Source organism: Pongo abelii, chromosome 23 (genome assembly GCF_028885655.2).
Source record: "Pongo abelii isolate AG06213 chromosome 23, NHGRI_mPonAbe1-v2.0_pri, whole genome shotgun sequence".
NCBI classification, from domain to species: Eukaryota; Metazoa; Chordata; class Mammalia; order Primates; family Hominidae; genus Pongo; species Pongo abelii.
The window spans coordinates 38,815,241-38,833,620 of record NC_085929.1 but is presented as its reverse complement, the minus strand read 5'-3'; the positions used below and the strand labels follow the sequence as shown (position 1 = coordinate 38,833,620).

Genomic DNA, 18,380 nt, shown 5'->3' with positions numbered 1-18,380 from the left:
GGGGAGCTCTGGGTCTCTCTGGGCTTTGTCCTTCACTGGCTGGACTGTAGAGAGCCCAGGAACCTGCCTTCCTTTCAGCCAGGCCCTTTTCTCCCTCCTTCCCCCAAACTCACAGCCTCCTCATCACTCTCTGCCTCAGACTCCAGACTAATCTCATATGTCCTTTATCCCTGTTTACATCAGGGGCTGCAAGAAGCTCAGGTCACCCATCCACTATGGCCCTGGACACTCTTTTTCTGACCCCATCTGCTGAAATCTTTCCTCTGAGCCCTTGGGAGGCCCCAGGGCAGCCTCTCCCTGGCACATTCTCTCCCTTGCTGTTTGGACTGAAACCTAGTCCTCCTGAGACCTACTTCCCCACCCTGGGTGTCCTGTACAGGGCTGCTTTCCTTGCTCCCTGTGCCTCAAACCTTCACTGGAGTCGGACAGGTCCCGGCAGACCATCTCTGGTCCCGGACAGGTCCCGGCAGACCCATTCTGAGGAGCCCTCTGGTTCCAAATCCCTGCACAGGCTCTGTGACCCCAGCCTTCTCCCTTCTCTGGCACCACTCCACCAGATTGCTCTTGCAGGGCACAGCGTGGTCTCCGTGTGACTGAACCCAACTGCCAGTCATCAGGCTTCATCATTGTTCAGCCATGAGCATTTCCCCTCAGTGGATCCTCACCACTTCCCCCACCTGAAACAATTCCAGGAAACGAGGCATTTCTTTGCAATCTTGGTTCTTCAGTCACGTCCTATTGTGCTCTTTAAAAGACTGATAAACATCATGGGGCATTTAAACCTTTAGGGAAGTGGAAGGACACCAGGGGCTGCTGCATATGTACCTCTCTGCCGTACCAAGTAAGATAGGCAAAGGAAACTGGACCACCAAGCCACATCCCATCACTGGAGACCTCCCCTGGCCCGCACTCATCTTGGGCCCCCCTGTCCTCTCCATGTGCTGTTGGGGTGCTGATCAGGTAATTAGCGATGCTGTCACTGAACTGACTGCCTGTGGGTACTGGTGGTCATTGGTGCATTCCAGGCCTTCCACAGTCTGTGCATCCACAGGGAACTGTGGGCCTGGCTGCTCTCTGTCGTCAGGTTTCCCTTCCATTTTTACTTATTGCCTAAATAACTTCATAAGAAATCCTATTTAAAAAGCAGTTTCTCCCACAGTCCCACATAGAACACAGGAACTATTTTTCTTTCTTTTTTCTTTTCTCTCATTGTCTAAAAACATTTCTTTTTTTACAAAGTAAGACCCAGCTTGCTTGACTGTATCTAATTTCTAACTTATTAAATGGGAAAATATTTTTAAAGTCTTAAAACATCAAGTGTTGGCTGGGGTGGTTAGGAAACATGTTCTCATACATTGCTGAGAATGTAAGTTGACGTCGTCACTTTGGAGAATAAGTTGTGGTGTCTCCACAAAGCTGGGGTTATTCCAAGGATGCAAGATTGAATTAGTATTCAAAACTGAGTCATATAATTCAACATCAACAGAGAAAAGGAGAAAAACAATATAATCCTCTCAGTAGAGGCAGAAAAAGATACTTGATGCAATTCAAAAACCATTCGTGATAAACAATCTTAGTAAACTAAGACTAGAAGGAAACTTCGTTAGTCTGACAAAGGGTAGCTACAAAAAACTGACATCAAATATTTAGTGGTGAAATACTCAGAGCTCTCCCACTAAGACTGGGGATGGAGGAAGAAGGCCTGATGCCTCCACTTCAACTCAAAGCTGCACTAAAGATCCTGACCGGTGAGTGTAACAAGGCAAGAAAAAGAAACAAAGTCGAAAGTTTGGAAAGGAAGAAAACAAATAAGTCCTTTCTTGACCTGGTACTGCTTACCAGCGTGTGTTCAGTTTGTGATATTTCATCTGTCTTTGCACTGTGATTTGTTCACTTTTCAGTAAAACACTTACTACAAATACAACGTGAAAAAAGATGTAATTGATCTCTACTCATTGACATGGAAATCTGTCTATAATGTGGTACCAGTGGTTACAAAAAACAAACAAACAAAAAGGCTGTATAACTTCATGTTACGATTCTATTAAATGCATACATATTATACATTTTAAAAAGTTTATATATGGGAAGAATATCTTTGGAAGGATATACACAAAAATGTTTAATGCTGGTTGTCTCTGGGGAGTGGAAGTGAGAAACTGAAGGTGACAAGTACTTCATTGGGTCCCCTTTTGTTTACTGAAAATTAAAACTAAAACAAAATTGTATGTGCATGGGTTCCCACGGTGACTTCTTTGAAGAACATTTACTTTGGTGTGTAAGATGTGGTATATTTCTAAAAGAAAAAAACTATTTCCTTACTTTATAAGAGTTTACTTGTCAAAAAAAAACTAACCTGAATACCCACTTTGAAATTAAATTTCTAAGTAAAGAATATACAATTATTTAGAGGTATAATTGCTAATATTACATAGTATAGTCCACCAGCTCCTGAAGTTTATTTTATTTGGATGCCATTATCAAGATTTAAGATGGACTTGGCCTTTTTTTTTAATGTTAATATTTAACACTAGAACACAATTAAACATAATGGCTTACTGTGTTTTATACTTGATAGTTGTGACACTCATATTAGTCATTGCTTTCCAGTGCATTTTAAAATGGTTTGTTTCGGGGGGCTGTGCCTGAGATGTATTTTATGTCCCAGCAACACAGCACTGAGCATGCGTCGTGGCATGCTGATGCTTACTGAATGGTACAACTGAGGACTGGGTGATTCTGTTTGATTATCTGTTCTTACTCCGAGAGGCTCAACAACATGCTCTGTGGAAGCGTAATCCTTCAATTGCACTCATATATCCTTTCAGTAGTTTTTCACTCCCTCAGCCAAGAGCTTCTCCATCCGGGTTTCTGCAAGACCAATTTCGAACTCATGGAGCAATGGGTAACGCCAACCCCACTAAACTCACACGCCCAGCTGTGGAAGCAAACTTCATCTTATGGCAAGTCTACTTCACCACTACAGGCAGTGGTGGTAGCATGTTAGGTTATAGATTGGCCTTTGGTGTCAGAGAAATCCAGCTCTTGGTGTGTCTTGTGAATAATTTCCTTAACTGAGACTCACATTCCTCATCTGTATAATGAATATAACCAAACTAATTTATGCCCCAAAGCGATTGTGATGCTTCAAGGAGGCAACATAGAGAAGTGCCCGTATAGTATCGAATACTCCATTTATATCAGTCACCTTTTGATTCTTATAACTTAAGCAGCTGCTTATTAAGTACAGTCATATGTGGCATAATGACATTTTGGTCAATGACAGACTGCATATGTGATGATGGTCCCGTAAGATTATAAGAAAGCTGAAAATGTCCTTTTGCCTAGTAATTTCATAGCTGTAGTAATATCAGCACACTGCATTACTTTATGTGTCTGTGGTGAGACTGGTATAAACAAACCTGTGCTGCATCATTAGATTAAAACAGATTTTTTTTTTGGTTAAAATTTTTAGGTAAAATGATATACAAATGAAAGACTAGCCACAGTGATGGAATTTTTAGAGAGATAAAACTAAGAGTCCACAAGGATTTGGAGAAATGTCTGCTCACATGTGCTGCTACAGGAGCATGAATTGGCATCATCATTTTGAAAAACATTTGGTATTGTTCATGACAATAAAAGATATGTTCCCTTCTAACAGTCTACTTCAAAGAAATGAGTGCCAGTAGTATTCCAAAACCATTGACGAAAATACTCAAAGCACCATTACTTGTCATAGCCACAATTATTTTTAAAAAAAAAAGAAAAAAATTCCTTTTTTTTTTTCCTGCCTCAGGTTTATTTGTACAAATAGCACATGATGACCCTAGCCCCATTGCAGATGGCAGCCCGAGGTCAGGGTCGCACCAGTCCTTCTGTCCTCACGTTGGCAGACAGAGATCTCTACTCTGAAGCCCTCTGGGCACTTTTGGGAGCCTGAGCTGGAACTGAAGCTGGAGTAGCAGCCTGGGTCTTAGTTTGATCCTTGGCCTTGGCCTTTGGCCAGCAGAGTCTGAGCCCCTTGGCCATGTGGGCACGAGCACACTTCCCAAGCTTGGGGTGGGCAGTGTAGGAAAGTCAATCGAGCTTATGGCTGACACTCTTTGGGATCTTGGGCTTAACCTCCTTGGGCTTTACAAGGGCCTTGATAGCCTCAGCACGTGCACTCGTGGCCTTAGCATTGTTGGCCTGCACCTTCTTTAGGCCTTTCTTTATGTGCTTCTTGCCAAAGCATATGTTCCTCAGGGCCTTGGCATCCACCCCCTTAAGAGACTCACATCTTTTGATCAGGGTTTCTTGATACCATTTCTGGGCCATTTTCGGGACTGGTTGTGGGTGGTGTGGTTCTTGGATTTGATCATGTCTGCACCTTAAGCCGTGCCACCCGAAGCACCTAGAACCGGAAGGAGAAAAAAATTCTTATGTCAATCAACAGTAGAGTGGATACATTATAATATGTGGCTACAGTGGAATAGTAAGCAAGAAAGAAATGAAAGAACTATAGTTACACTTAAGAACATGAATGAATTTCAAAATCATAATGTGCCCAAAAAAGCCAGACATGAAGAAATACATACTGACTTATTCTATACATAATAGTCCAAATCTGAACAAACAATTCATTAGCAGTCAGAGTAGTGACCTTAAGGAAGAAGTAGACTTAACGGTGTAAGAAATTTAATGGAGGAACCAGGGCTGTCTTCACTTCACAGGGGAGCTCCATCTCACCCTCTCTGATGTTTTCTTCTAGACCTTGATGCTGATTGAGGGTCTCTAATAAAGAAGGTGCTGGCGATGCCTAGGTGGTCGGGGGAGTCTCATGAGGAAAAGCAAATGATAGGCAGCATCAAACTCAGAGTTCTGGGTCTAATGAAGTGCCCCACACTGGATAGAGGGTGCCCACTTAGTTTTATATCTCATTATGTAAAATGAGGATCCTCCAAGGATAAAAAATGTCATCCGTAGCATGGACAGACCTATGTGCTATCCGCACATTTTATCATGTAGAGCTTCCTGCATAATTCTTAGCAATCTGTGAATAAAAAGACTAGAACTTAACTTGTAAATATCAACTTAGACAACAACTGAAGCCTAATTTTAGAAGACAGGAAATAGTGTAATGCCATCTTCTGTGTGAAGGAACTCTTGGCTTCCCAAAAAATTAGAGAACTGAAGAGAAAGAAGCCTCATCTCAGAATCTGTAGTAGGGGTGGGAAGTGGAGGCTGGAAACATGCTCAAGGTCAGACTTCTCCCCTGCCTTCCCAGGAGACTGGAGCTTTACCAGTGAGGCCAGAGTGAATATTCACTCTGCCATCCACCCATGGGCAATCCCTTCAAACGCACAGTGAGGACAGAAACATGGACGTGCTATAACAAGTCCTCAAAGTTGAGAGAGTGATTACCAGCTTCCCCTTGGCATACAGCAGAAGAACTTTTTCTCTAAGTTCAAGTAAATGCCTGTGAGAGAGCTGTGTCCCACAGAGTCCTTTCATTACAGATGACACTCAGTGCCCAGCCCTATAGCCCTTGTGCACAACCCCAAGGAGTGCTGATTAATCCAAACCAAAGGTTTTGTTGTTTCACTGGGCAGAAGAGAGCAGGTATACTGCAAAGTACCCTTATGAACACAGCATCCATATAGCCCCTAGAGACAGTTCTTACATTTATGCCAAGAAACTTTGAAAAGAACAAACCAGACCTCACACATATTTTCATTTTGTTTCTGATTTCATACCCCCTCCTTCAGCCCCTCAAGCAGCAGGGATAACCTGAAGGCTCTTGGGAACCCTTTCCCATCAGGTCCTACCTGGAATCGTTCCCTACCTGGAGGGTGGTCCTCTTCACTGAGGCTCCCCAGAAACCATTCTTTAGAAACGAAAACATCAGTACAAGTGATTAGAAAGGGTGACTCACCCACTCCTCCTCCAGCTGAAGCCATGCTGCCTCACACATGATCCCCTGGTCTTTGCTCTACCTTGACAGACCCTGCTACAGCCTCTCTGGCCAGAGTCCTATACCAGCAAAATCACTTTCTCTCACGAGACCCCCCAGTCCTCCTTCCCAGCAGAATCCTAGAATCAGGTTTCTATACGCTCAAGCAACAAGTTTGTCCCTCATGAGGTGAATAACTTCATGGTACTTACTGCATTTGCTGCCATGCAATGTTAGCTGCAGTCATACAAAGGAAAACCTTATGAGGATCAGATTCTGCTGCACACTTCACATAGATCTGTTATTCCCTTGACAATGTTAGAAAACCATAAGCAGTACGGTGGTTGAGCCATAGGTCAACATCCCCAAAAACTATGAGGATGCCTATGGAAAACTAAGATCTTTATTCACAGAATTTACCTTTAAAGCCGATTTAATAGGCAAACACACAATGCTTAACCCAAGGTGGAAAACGTGTTGAAGAAAATGCCCCGCATTACAGCCAATAATGGATGCTGTCTTTTAAAAACCTCCCAGTGTATCACATATTAGGAAGACACTCCCACTGAATTACACTCCCACTGAATTTCACCCCCACAAAGAGAATTGTATATGTTGTACATAATGTGCATTGTGAGATTTTCATATCAAAATTAATTGACAAAAGAAATCAGGAAAGCAAAGTATCTTTAAACCTGCACATCCTGTACATGTATCTCTGAACTTAAAGTAGAAATTAAATTTAAAAAAAATTGCCAGAGTAGGCAAATCTGGAAAAACAAAGTAGATGAGTGGCTGCCTAGGGCCAGCGGTGTGGGGGTTGGTGAAAAGAGAGAAGTGACTACTAATGGCCGTGGGGTTTCTTTGAAGGGGAAATGAAAAGATTCTAAAAACATGTCAAACAGTGATAAGTCACTGGCCCCCCGAATGAAGCATAGACGATGCTTGTGGAAAAGGCAGTGGGTTTTCATGGAATATTTATCAAGTCCATGTTGGCTGGCAAACACAAAATTATTTTTCAAGAAGAAAAAGTTGCTACTGAGAAATATGCTCACTACCAGATAGTTTGTAAGTGATGCTCTCATTTTTGACTACCGTTATCCAACTGGCCTCAGTTGGTCATAAACTCCAGTGACTGGTCACTAGGGTCCCTGATCCATTAAGACCTGATGGACAACGGCAATCAAATATGATATTCCCTTGATATTCCCCCCAACAAAAAAAAAATTGTATTTGCTTTCTATAATGTACATGGTCAGATTTTTATATCTTCATTTCATTAATAAGACGAGAGGACCCAGAAAAACACTTATCTTCCAGACAAAGAAATGCATCTTACCATGTTGGATGACATCTCGTCCTCCAGACCACCAAATGGACCCTCATCAAGATCTGTTACAAAATCTAGGAGAACATAGAGTGACAGTCAGTGCATTGGTGTTGCTGAGGAATCCCACAAGCAGCCTTGGAGGGTGTGGACCGGGGCTGGAGTATATGGAGGTGGGTGGTTGACAAGCATGGATTGAGCTGCTGCTGGACCATTCTCCTTGGTGGCAAAGGAGAGAGGCAGAAAGAAATGAAAGAGCCTTGGCTTTCTAGCTAGGGCAGCCTTATCAGTGTGAAATAGTCACCTTAAGAACCGGTTAATACAGAAAGGCACTATACTATAGAAACAGGAAGTACATTCATGGCTGCCTAGATCCAGGGGTGTGGGAGTTGGGAAAAACAGGAGTGACTACTAGTGGGGTTTCTTTGAGGGGGGAATAAAGAGGTTCTAAGATTAGATTGTAACAATGGTTGCACAACTCTGTGAATATAGTAAAAACGCTGAATCACCTACTTTAAATGGGTAAATTGTTTTGCATGTCAACTACATCTAAATCGTTAAAAAAAAAAAAAAATGTACGGTGTTGGTACTGGGCTGTAGATGTTTCCTGCAATAAGAGAAAAAAAAATAAACACCATGAGGATCAGATCGTGCTGGGTTCTGTTGGCAAAGGCCTTTTATTCACTTGGTGAAATAAAAAACCGGATGTGAAACAGTGATCAAGTCACTGGCCCCCAAATAAAGCATAGAGGATGCTTGTGGAAAATGCAGTGGGTTTTTTGGAATATTTAGCAAGTTTCCATGTTGGCTGGCAAATACAAAATTATTTTTCAAGGAGAAAAGGTTGCTACTGAGAAATACACTCACTACCAAACAGTTTGTAAGTGATGTCATCCTTTGACGGCCATCGTCAATCAGGCCTCAGTTGGTCATAACCTCCAGTGATCGGTCGCTAGAGTCCATTATCAGCTGAGACCTGAATCATGATGGCAGTAAAAAATGATATTCACTTGATATTCTAGAAGCCCCAGAAAACAAACAAACAAAAAACATTTCTCTTCCAGAGAAAGAAATACGTGTTACAAGTTCTGATATATTCTCCACACTGCGATGTGCAGACGCCTGCAGATCTTCAACAGGACCTAGGAGAAGATAGAGTGACAGTCAGTGCATTGGTGCTGCTGAGGAATCCCACAAGGAGCCTTGGGGGATGTGGACCGGGGCTGGAGTGTGGAGGTGGGCGGTTGACAGGCACGGACTGAGCTGCTGCTGGACCATTCTCCTTGGTGTTGAAGGAAGGCAAAGAAGAGGGGCAGAAAGAAATGAAGGAGCCTTGGCTTTCTAGCTAGGGCAACCTCATGAATGTGAAATAGTCACCTTAAGAACAGTTTAATACATAACGGCACTGTATGGTTCAGTGACAGCATCTCGTCACACCTCCTCCCCATTTGAAGGTCCAGGCAAATTCCCTATTTTATGAAATGTTACAAGATCATTTAAGTTCCGTGGATCTACATATCCTGCCACTACACTGATCATCTACCCTGTTGTGTTTTTCAAATTGTAGTGAAGCATGCATATTTATCATTTTAATTATTAAGTGTGCATTTTAATGAGATTACATTCAATGAGTTACATTCAGGATGCTGTGTCAATAATGAGAAATATCTAAATTCATAATCTAAGCTTCAACTTGGGCAATGAGAGAAAAACAGCAGTGTAATATAGAACAGAGGAAAAATAAATAATGATTGCAGAATACAATGGAATAGAAAACAGGAAATCCTCAGAGAAAATCTACAAAACCAAAAGCCAGTTCTTTGAAAAGATCAGTAACATTGATAAACCTCTACCTTGGCTACCCACAAAGGAAAGAAAGAAGTCACAGTATACTCATAATATCTGTTTAAGAGGAGTCAGATCAAAAAATAGTAAAGAAATATTCTGAACACATATGTGCTCACAATTGGATACAGTAAATGAAATGAGCTAATTTTTAAAATCTATTTTAGAAGACCAAAAGTCTTAGGAGAAATAGATCATCTGAATAGGCTTATATTTATTTTAGAAATTGAATCAAAGATTAATATATTTTCAAAAAACTAAACACTATATTGAGATGATTTCACTGGTAAATTCTACTAAAATTCTTAGGAAGAAAAATGTAGTCTTACCATACAAGCAAGTAATCATAATCCTAAGTATTTCCTCAGTTACATTTTAAAAATTATGTTTCCAAACAAGACACAGGCAGGTTTATAATAGCTGTATTCATAATTGACCCAACTGAAGGCAAATGTCTAAACATTTGAGATGTCCTTTACTATCAAAAGTGAACCAAGCCTGGGCAACATGGTGAAATCCCATCTCTACAAAAATAATAATAATAATTAGCTTGGTATAGTAACATGTGCCTTATGGTCAGCTACTTGGGAGGCTGAGGTGGAAGCATCACCTGAACCTGGGGAGGTCAAGATCGCAGTAAGCTGTGATTGCACCAATGCACTCCTGGGCGACAAATGAGACCTTTTCACACGCACAAAAAAAAGAACCATTGTCAATGTTACTTTACTTGTGCGGTTGTATCACCCACCATTGATTTAATGCACTTAAATTGGCACAAATGAAATGAATGAATGAAATAAATGAAGAACATGACGTAACATTTACTGAGTTTCTCTAATATGGGGCACTGAAGGAATAAACTGCGATTATTTGCTTAAATGAACTTAATGACTTAATTTCCGCACTACCTTTATTTTCTACAGGCCAAAGTTTGTTCCGTCTCCATATTTTTGTTGCCCAGCACTTGAGGTGGGTGGCCAAACATGCAAGGTAGACCAGACTTCTTATAGATTCTAGGAAATGTATTATAATAAAGACAGTGCTTGACATGTTGCTGGCAGAGGACAGCAGAGAAATTAGTAAAAACTTATTCACAGATGAAAGTTTTGATCCCAGTTTTTACCGTCTGCTTTTCAGCTCTACCTGAATTAGATTTGGGTTCTAGGAAGATTTTGCAAGGTTCATTGCACTTAAAACGGACTGTTCGTGCAGGCAGATACCTTTATTTAGATGAGACAATATAGAAAAGCAGCAGATTCAAGTTACTAAGAATGGCCTGGGTGTTCAAATCCTACTTAGAATCTGCACATACCTGGGAGAGTGAAATGAATCCCTCTGTACCTCAGTTCCCTATTCTGAGATGTGGGAATGTTAGTAGATCTATGCTATAGACCTACTAAGATCTATAGGGCTAAAAAGGATGAGATAACAGATAAAGGCTTAAGAAGACTCATGCTTTGTAAATGCCCAACAGTGTTCAATCATTCAGTGTCTGGAAGAATAATCCAGATACTTGGTAGTGGTTGAATACAGAGAGGGAGCGTGTATGGCTCCCGGGTAGGGGAGGGTGGAAAGTGACTTCACTGTTGCCATGGGCATGATGCTTTCCAGCTCATGAAAAAGATCTGTGATTTTCTTGATCCCCACATTAGCCCCGAGGGACAGGCAGAGCAGGGACTACAACCTGTATTTTCCAATTCAGTGAATTAAAACTTAGACGTTTTGAGTGACTTCCCCAGAGTTACCACAGTGAGGCATGAAGATCTGGGGCAAGAATGTAGTTTGTTCCCTGGGAACAGAGACCCCTCAACACCTGAGTCCTCTAAATCATGCCCTGGACCCTGAACTGAGAGCTCTTCTCACAAGCTTCGTCAAATCCTGCTGCCCCAATATTTCTTTGGGATGGTTGATGTCCTGGAGAGGTGGCAGGTGGCTTACTGCATTTACTCACCTGCTCTATTATCCCTGTGTTGTCACTTTGATTAGCTTTATGACCCATAAGACAAACATTTAAAGTCTCTCAGTTATGATGCACAGTCTGAGATTTTATGTAAATCCACTGTTTCTACCCATCAGGTGATTCTCATCTGCTGGCCTGGAGGTGGCCTGCCATGTAAGAGGACACACACAGCATACCATGGAGCTGCTGCGTGCCCCAGTCCTGTGTACACTCACGCCTTGCTTCTGCTTTCCCAGCTCTGACAATCCTAATTCTGGCTTCCAAAGCAATCCTGTACTTCCTCTCTGTTCTCAGACTTGCCTAAAGTGTTTTACGTTTTAATCAATGTTGTAGTGACCATGACTTAGCTGTGACATTTGATATATCATAGTATATTTCTATCCATTTATAGATTTGTTGATAGCATTTAACTTCATTTTTCAGACTTTTGGGAACATTTCTGGGCTAGGTGTGCTGGCTCATGGCTGTAATCCTTACATTTTTGGAGGCTAAGGCAGGAGGATTGCTTGAGGTCAGAAGTTTGAGACTAGCCTGGGCAACATAGTGAGACTTCTTCTCTACAAAGCATATTTTAAAAATCAGCCAGGTGTGGTGGTGAGCTCTTGTATACCTAGCTACGTGGAAGACTGATGTGGGAGGATCATTTGAGCCTGCTGTGAGCTATGATCATGCCACTGCATTCCAGCCTGGGTGACAAAGCAAGACCCTGTCTCTTAAAAAGAAAAAGCATTACTGAGTGACAAGTATCTCTATTTTATTTCTCATTAGAAATAAAATGGTTTTAATCCTGAGGCTTAACTACTTTTGTAAACTAAATGAAAGTTTGTTTTTTTTTTTTAAGGTAGTATCCAAAGCAGCTCATATGCACCTTTTAATAAATTCTGGTTTTATCTGCCGTTTGTCTAGAATTTACATTCTTGATCTGACTCTTATTTTTTCAAACCTTGAAAAGCTCAATTTATACTTCTTAGAACCAGCCTTCTCATATGTAACACAAGTAAAATTCTCATGTTACACCTAACTTAGAACATTGAGAGGATCAAATAAAATGCAAGAGCAGTCTACTTAATACATAATGCACAATCAATTACAAAGCAAAGCTTCTGGGTGAAAAGTAAACAGTTAACATCCTTTGGAAAACCCATAGCAAAATAACATTTTGAGAAAATACGCACTTTGGCTACCCACTGAAGTTAAGGAGAAAACAGTCACAGGTCAGCATCAAGAATTCCCCAACGTTGTTTTTTTGTTTGTTTTAATAATCACACATTATTCCACCTGCTTTTTTCATGTATATTACTGCATGTTCTCCCTTTTTGCTTTTCTGTGTAACCTATCTTGGGAATCACTCCATAGCAGTAAAAAGACATCTTACCCTTGTTTACAGCTCCATAGTTCTCCTTTAGGTGGAAGTACCAGTTAATTTTACTAGTTCCTTACTAGACATTTCAGTTATTTTCAATATTGAGCTATTGAAAATAATGCAACAAGGACTTTGTACATAGGTTGTTTCATATTTATGGAGTATACCTTCAGGATAAAATGCCTCAAAGTAGGATTTCCGGTTTAAATGCATTTGCAAGGTTGTGAGATTGTGCCAAATTCCCCGTTCGTGGAGTTAAGCCATTTTGCATTTCCACCAGCAATATATGCATGCAACTTTCCTTACAGCCAAACCAAAGAATGTATTGCCACGTTTTTGGAATTTCACTTAACAGGAGAGACACTGCAGTATAGTTGTCATTTGCCTTTCTCTTATGTGTGAAGATGTGTTTAAGGATCATCTGCATTTCTTTTTCTGTGACTTCTCTATTTACCACTTTATTACCTACTTTTAGGTTCACTTGAATCTAAAGATTCTCAGGTCAGCTTATTTCAGGTCATTATTGTTTGTCTCTTCACTGTTGACTCTCACCTGAACTATGCCACCAACCTCCTAGCTGGTTTCCCTGCTTCCACCCTTGCCTGCATTACAGTATATTCTCACAGAGCCGCTGGTCAGTCTTTTTCTTGGAGAATTAACAGTAATCCCCAGGCTATAATCCTCCAGTGGTTTCCCATCTCAACTAAAGTCCATATTCTTTGTCAACGCTCACTACATGTACAAGGCCTTAATCCATCATATTCATTTCACTCTGCTGCAGCCACCTTTGTGTCTTTCTGTCCTTTTCCCAAAACAAGTTTCTTCCCATTTCAGGAATGGCAGAGAAGATATTCCTCTCTGGAATCGTCTCCCATCATCCTCACAAGGGTTCCCCTCACTATTTACTTATTTTTAAAAACAAATAAGATGGGATCTCTATGTCTATGAAGGTGGGGACCTTCTGTCTTATTTCAAAAAAAAAGGGACACAACAAGCACCAAGTGGCACAAAAACTGTCGTGAGAGAGTAGTCAGAGCTCCTCCTTCCACTACCAGCTACCGACTGAAGGCTGCTGGCCCTGGCTGATGCCTAGTACCCACAAAGCCTCCTATGTCAGCTGCTTACCAGGAAACAACCAAGTCAGTCTAGTGTGACTTGAATGAAACCCTAGGACACATCACACTTTCCCTTCCTTGTCTATGAAATAGGGACTACACTGTTCTAGGGCTGGAGAGACATTCATGTCAAAGTGGAAATTTTAAAGTAATCAGAGCTCCATGGCTAAACTCTTTTGGGTAAAACCAACACAAAAACAACTTCTTTACAGCTCTGGCAGTAACATTTCCTACCTTTTGCAGTCATTTTAAGCATGTCCCCCAATTTTTTTTCCTTCTTTCTTCAAATTACAATTGGAAGAAATAAAGCAGCTTCTGTCAATGTGACTTAAAACCATCTATTAAGAATACCATATAATCTCTTCCATGGAAAACTGTATTTTGAATTTAAGAAGTCTCCACATATTTGAGTCTGAATTATCCCAATTATTAGCTACCTTAAGGAATGGGAGAAAAGAAAGAATTGGGCCCTTAACTGGCTCCTTCACTTAGGTACCAGACCAGCTGGATGGATAAGGATAGAGAATGGGATGGGGACTCCAAAACTGGAGTATTTGAAATTTTACTGAGAAAAGGGAGGGACTAGACCAAAAAGGCCTCAACAAAGAAGGCTCAACAACAACAACAAGAGGCAGAACCAGGTTTCACCCCATGCCTAGCCCTGGGAAAGCCAAGCCGGCTATGGGCAGGAGGGAGCTGGAAGCTGAGGATGTGTCTGAGGGTGAGGGGTCTGCAAAGGGGTGGGGGCGGTGGTGGCCAGAGAAATGCCAGAGAGCAAATGGCACCCATGGCTTCTTTACCTTTGGGGATCTTCGGGCGGCTGAGGTACTGCCCGTGTTGGACCTCCGTGGCTCCCAAATCCATTTTGGCAGGCTCTGCAGTAGTGGATGCTGGTGCTGCGACTGCCACAGCCTCAGGAATCTCAGACTCATCGCAGGGTGCCACGTCCGGCCTGCAACAGTCACTGTTGAGGCCACCTCTGGGGCCCATGCAGCAAGTAAGTTTGCTCCCCATGGGGGACCTACACTCCTCTTCGCTCCTGCCTGAGCCTTCAATGAAACGGACTGCGCTGCCCCAGCAGCCACACTAGTCTGGGGTGGCACCCCACTTGCAGAAGTGGTGTGACCCCAGGCAGGCCTGAGGCCTCAGTCCTTACTCTGCTGCCACCTCTCGAACTGGCTGGTCTATGAAGGTAGGGAACTTCCATGTTGTTTAAAGAAGAAAGACACACAACAGACGCCAAGAGGCACAAAAACTGCCGTGAGAGAATGTAGTGGGAGCTCCTCCTCCTTCCACTGCCAGCTACAAACTGAAGGCTGCTGGCCCTGGCCGATGCCTAGTACCCACAAAGCCTCCTATGTCACCCACTTACCAGGAAACAACCAAGTCAGGCTAGTGGCTCACAATGGCCGACCCCACACACCCACCCCATGCCTCACAATGCCCATCCCCGCTGCTGCCCAGCTTGTGGCTGCCCTGCCCCTCTGCGGTGACTGCACTATTCGTCCTGGGCTGCCTGAGCTTTCCAGTCCTGAGAAAAGTGCAGCGGGGTGGGGGTTGTTATTGGAAGTCACCCTGGGCAATGAACTCAATAGAAAACCCTGGTTACTTAAGTCAGTTCCACTAGCATCTCTGTTTTCCTGAGTCTGGCAGCTTTCATTTGCTCACCAAATGTAGTTACATACAAATTTCAGACTGCTTTTGTAAGTAAATGCTTCTCTACAAGTGTTAGTTTTTGTCTTCAATTTGACCATAGCAACTCCTGGAGCCCTGGTCCCACTCAATAAAGAGGGATGACTGTGACTTGAATGAAACCCTAGGACACATCACACTTTCCCTTCCTTGTGTATAAAATAGGGACTGAACTCATCCTTCCCAGTTCTGAAATGCTAGGACCTACCAACTCTCTTTTCTCCATTTGTTTGTTTCTTCCATGGCAGGGATATTCAGATATTTCTTTTACTAACAATGCATAAAGCATGTTTTTCTCACACAAAATTGAGAACCACACAGTGGGATACCACTATCCTCATTTGATGAAGATGAATAGTAAATATCTGGCAAGCCCGTCAGTGTTCAACTGTGGTATACTAATTTAACCCCCAGAAACCATTCCATTTTACGGATTTTACAGAATCAATCTAGATGGAGAAGTTAAGTAGCTTCCCCAAGTTTCCATGACTGCTCAAGATGGGGCCAGGATTTAATCCTGAGTAATCTTGATCCCCACAAGCCGATCATGATTATCAGAAAGTAAAGGTAGACGTCATGCTTGGAGGGGAAGTGACCTTGTAGATCAGTATTTTTTTTTAAAGAATAATAGTTTTTTGATATGGATTTTAAAATGCCTCCCATTCATTCAACATTGTCTCTTATAAGTGCCAATACTGCATGTATGAAACAGTCCTAACCCTCAGTGAATTCAGGCAGATGAGCAAACAAGGGCTTAGAGGGTTCAATTGTCTGAGGCTACACTGCTGGACAGTGAATCAATCTGGAATAAAAATGCAGATCTAAAATTAGATGCTGGGGTAAAGTTTGAATTTTATTCTGGAGACGAGAGTCACTGAACCACACAGGGGTGAGGAGTCTATCCGATGTGTTTGCAGTGACATCACTCTGCGCAATGGAGAGGGCTTGATGAAAGCAATGGGGCTAATTCAGAGACCCTATGTTCATCTGGAGAACAGTAAGGCTAAAGGCAGCAGCAGTGACTGAAGTGGAAGGAAAAGTTTTGTGATCATTTGGGAGATAGAACAGGAAGTGCTTGGTGATTAGACGTGGAGGAAGAGGGGAAGGAAAAACAGGCTGCTAAGGCCCTAGTTTGATGGACTGTGTAAATAGCAGTGATTCTCCCCTAGACAGAGAATGGAGGAAGAGGAAGAGGTGTGGGGAATGAGACAGTTTTGAACTCTTTAAGTGTCACATTGAAATGGAACCCTCTGGTTGAAAATTGGATATAAACCTCTGTAGGCTAAGTCCATTCTGTGACATCCCAACTCATGTTTTCAAAAGTAACACACACACAGTAACTCAAACCAGTAAGGAAATTTCCTAAAATTTACATACTAAGAACATGACAACTTTTTAATGATTACTTTCTTAGGGAAACTTTGAATTTATGGTTGTAGCAAATGAGGTGTCACATAAAATAAAACTGTTATATAAGAACAATTAAATTCTATTGTCATAACAGCATACAGAAAACAATTGAGGCCATGGGTATGACCGTGATTGCTTTAAAAAGCTGTGTCTAATAAGGGGAGGGGTTTGGAGAGAAAAGAGACTTGGGGAATAGAGAAATGTACGTGGCATGAACTAAAGCCTGCAAAAGTGAAAAGTGAGAGTCAGGGCACCTGAGTGTTCATCAGAAATGGCTGATCTGGTGAGTCTCATCGGAAGGGAGGTGCTGTCTGCTTCTCATTTCTGTAATGGCCTCACCTAGCACAGGGCCTGGTCAGTAGGTACTTTATACCTAATACGCCCAATCAAGAGAGTCACATTTTGCCAAGAAGGCAGAAAAGCCACAAATGCCATTGCCTGTGGCAGCTCAGTGATTGGGGATGTGTGTGAGTAAGCTGAGCGTCAGCAGTTGGGAAAGAGTGAACCAGACGTGAGAAAGTAAAGGCATCAACTGAGGGCTGCTTCTCCTAAAAGTTTGGCTGAAAAGAGAGATGTGGGAATAGTTAAAGGGAGATACATGGTTAAGAAAACTTTCATTCTCCCCCACCAATAAAGATGAGTATACTTTTATGTTAAATGGTAAGAAGCAATAAAGAAAACACGTTTACAATTGGAAGAGAGGGAGAATTAATAACACATGATGCCCAAGAAGGCACAAGTTCATGCAATCCAGAGTGAGGACAGATTAGCTTTGGACTGATACAAAATCAAGAAGGGAGAAAGCAGTGTGTGACTAGAGACATTTTTTCTAGAGGAGAGGTTTACAGAAAGCTCTTTTCATGACCAGTTTCTCTCTGAATAGACTTGTCAGATAACTACTCTAGGAAACAGGCAATTATGTATAGAGAAGTCTACACTTTAGAAAAGCTTGATACACCTTACAAACCCCAAATAATGTCTTTCCTCAACAGTGAGTAAATTGAAAAGCAATTTGAGCAAAAACCCAGAGGCTCAAATATAAATAGGTGCACCACAAAAGTTGAAGAGGGGGCTAATTAACTCCCTCAAAGGGTTAAAAGAAAAAGCAACAACTGGGAGAAGAGTGAAAAATAAGAATAAAAGTATATGCAGTTGCAAAAAGTCTGAATGTTTACAAACCCTGTGACCACAAAAGCCGCCACAGGGAGTGTTATCACAGGAAGAAAAGGGTTGCTTCGAAAAGCAGAAGAGGGGGGAATAAAGATTCCATTTAGTTGCAAAGATTTAGGTAAAGTTTGAGGACAGTTAGGTGACACGTTGAAATGTGGAAAACCACAGTGGAAGAGGAAAAGACCCGATAAAGTTCAGTTTCAGCAACCAACATCCGATGAAATCCTCAGGACCCAGTGACTGCATTCTATGTCAATAATCCCAGGAATGTCACTAGATACCATTTTGGATGATTCTTATGGACTTGAGGTGAGGTCTGTTTTGTTACAAATCAGTGCGTGCATTTAACAACAGACATACACAAAAATATGTATCCATGACCATGAAAACTGAAGAATTTTGAACTTGCTAAGCAGGAATATACTGAGAAACATTGTTATGAAAATAGATTTTAAAACTTTTGAGGGGAATTTCGGAGCACATTAAAAAAAAAACACTGTCCTTCTATGGCAGGTGCAAGTTTGGGAGAGCAAAGGAAGGCAAATAGAAGTAATGTGACTTAA

The 18,380-nt window shown here is 41.8% G+C and overlaps 1 protein-coding gene and 1 pseudogene across 3 annotated transcripts in view; one reads left to right on the top strand and one right to left on the bottom strand.

The window, feature by feature from the left end:
• LOC129052638 (uncharacterized) overlaps positions 1-18,380 on the top strand; it is a 109,283-nt gene that overhangs the window by 43,942 nt on the left and 46,961 nt on the right. The window lies entirely within an intron of this gene.
• LOC100440927 (large ribosomal subunit protein eL29-like) lies at positions 3,796-14,903 on the bottom strand (annotated as a pseudogene).